This window comes from Anarrhichthys ocellatus, unplaced genomic scaffold, assembly GCF_004355925.1.
Source record: "Anarrhichthys ocellatus isolate YVR2014 unplaced genomic scaffold, GSC_Weel_1.0 scaffold140, whole genome shotgun sequence".
Classification (NCBI taxonomy): Eukaryota; Metazoa; Chordata; class Actinopteri; order Perciformes; family Anarhichadidae; genus Anarrhichthys; species Anarrhichthys ocellatus.
In genome coordinates this window covers 60,279-63,088 of record NW_022280170.1, presented here as the reverse complement: position 1 = coordinate 63,088, position 2,810 = coordinate 60,279, and positions in this window count along the sequence as shown.

The following is a 2,810-nucleotide window of genomic DNA, read 5'->3' as shown; positions in this document are numbered from 1 at the left end:
GTGTGTGTGTGTGTGTGTGTGTGTGTGTGTGTGTGTGTGTGTGTGTGAGTGTTTGAAAGTAGTTTCAGTATAATGTTAGTCCAGTTTTAAATGCCAGTTAAGAGTGTTTTAAGCAGGCCTAAGCATAACATTTGTGTGACTTGGCCACTACTCAGGCACAACTCCTATTCTTAGAAGATTCCACTTCTTTCCAGATGAGAGGTTTGAAAGGAGAAAGATGCCTTTACTGTGTATATTTGTGGAAAAACAGATTAGTACCCATCCACAAATAAAGTGTGAATTTTCTTTGTATTTGCATGGGAGATGTTGTGGAACAGTTAAAGATAAGAAAAGGGAAAGATAAAACCAGCAACAAAGCTTTTCATCAAGAAGTGTGCACGTGTGTGTATGAGTGTGTGTGCTGCATGGACCGACAAGTCTGTGGTCCATCTCCCTGCAGTGTAGAGGATATTTATTAATAACTTCATCTGATTCATCTATAAATACATTTCTCCTCTTTCTCCTCACACTGGCTCACTGCATAACAAGCTTTGACAGTAGCCAGTTGGGTAAAGACATGCATGCGGATGGGGTGGTGTGGGTGAGTGGGGCTGGTGTGTGTGTGTGTGTGTGCGCGCTGTATGAAATGAACGTATATGGTCCTTTGTTCTTCAGAATCAGGGTGTGCTAGCTTTCAGTACGACAGACAGCACCTCGGGCCTCTGCTTAGTTTGGTCGCACGGAGGAAGAGAAGAGGAGGAAGGGTCTGCTGCTTCTAAACACAATCATGGGTTTATTCTCCCAGAACCATGATCCGTGGACCTCCCACAGGGGGGACCCAGTCCTCCAGTGCTCTTTGTGTGGGCTCCACGGCGTATTGTAAATGTGCACTTTTTGCACTTTTGTTCACTTGTTAACCAAACATTGTATCCAACAAGTTAGAGTTTTAGTCGGTGGCACTCTTTGCCTCTTCAGCTACATACAAAGCGCCCATTTCTCTATCGTTCTCCTGTGCCCTCGAGGACTCCTCCAAGAACTAGATATCGAAAGTTTGGAACAGCAAATGGAAAAGCTTTCATTAACTGGATACATGTTGAATCCCAAATGTGGTTAAGGATATAGGCGCAAACAATATAAATGTTAGATGTTTGAATTTCTACTGACTTACTAGAAGTTAAAATAAAGTGGTGGTAAATAAAGTAAGTACATTTACTCATGTACCACACTTCTGTGCGTCTTTACACTTCTACTTCACCACATTTCAGAGTGAAATAATCATTCATTCAGTTACTTTTTAAACTATTTTATTTATAGACATATGATCAACAATGCCAAAGATTATGGCTCCCAACATTTTGGGGTTAAAAAAGCAGTGGTTAGTTTCAGATGTCTATGAGCTGTTAGCAGTTCCACCAAAGAGATAATTCCCTTCTTGATTTCTTAGATTGTTTCATTTGAACAACTGGTCGAGGTCCACGATAAGAAAAATCCAATATTTCACCAAAAAAATCAAATTTGAGAAAAGTAAAAAAAAAAAGTTTACAAATTTGTGCAATGTTTTTTCCCCCCATCAACTATCAGACCCCTCAGATGTATCCTGTGACCCTTTAGAGGGGGCTCTGCTCTAATCTCATTTGACGGTTACAGCTGATAAGGCCACCCCCACCGACGGTGTCGTGGATGCGTAGCACCCCACCATTTGGCTCCCCCTATGGTAAACAGTTGACACTGTTGTCGTCGTTTGCACTGAGCCATGTGGAGGCCATAGATATGCTCTGAATTCCATGTTTAGCATATTTCACTAAATTATACATGTTCTTCTACCCTGTGAATAAAGATGACAAGTTTTAATTAGAGGTAGCCTACAGTGTTTTATTACCCGTCTGTGACCTACACTATGCACACACTGTAAACCATTTAAAGCTTTTTTACTTAAAAACACAAGTTGTTGTCTTAAAAATTCTTTAAAAAGTAAAAATGAACTGAACTTCAGCAATCATTCTGAGAAATTAAATTAACTAAATTGACACCTTCATGTCAGGTGAGTTCATGTTTAATAGAAAATATTAGGCTATCCAGTTTCTGTCCAATATATTTTCAATCTACTAAAGAATCATCACAAAGTGAGCTTACAGCCCAACATGCTTGTTTGGGATCATCTGCATGACGGTGTTAGTAGTATAGCTATTTTTAAAAGATGGCTCATAAACACCAACTGATAAAACTCCAAAGGGTAAAGTTACACTGCGGCGTGTCTGGTGTCGTCATCACGCAGCCGAGTAGGTGAGGGTTGACGTATACAGCCCCCCCCCCTTGTCACTCGGTTCCTCTCGCGGATGCTGCGACCGAGCTCCTGTGCGCGCCGGCTCTCTCAGTGGCTCAACCCCTCCTCCTCCTCCGAAGATGTCGCATGAGCTTCTCCTCTCAACGCGGCGTCTCTTTTCTTTTTTCTCTTCTTTTTCTGCCAGTGCCCTTAACAGTTAACCTAATTCTGTCAAATTAGTAGCTCTCACCACCGAGAGCAGCTAGTCCTCGTCTAGGCGCACGGACTGCCCCCCCCTGCAACGGAGGTGTTTAAATCCTCAACCCGGCGCATCCTCTCTCCCTCTCTCTCTCTCTCTCTCTCTCTCTCTCTCTCTCTCTCTGTGTCTGTCTCTCTCTCTCTCTGTGTCTGTCTCTCTCTCTCTCCTCAATCGCCGCAGAACTCCGCCGACCAACCGTCAGGTGACCGCGCGGAGCGGAATATTCATCAGCACCGTTGTCGTCTTTCATCCCTCCACTCCTTCGGACGCCAGGCAACCGGAGCTGCCGCAGCCCCGGTGCCCCCCCCC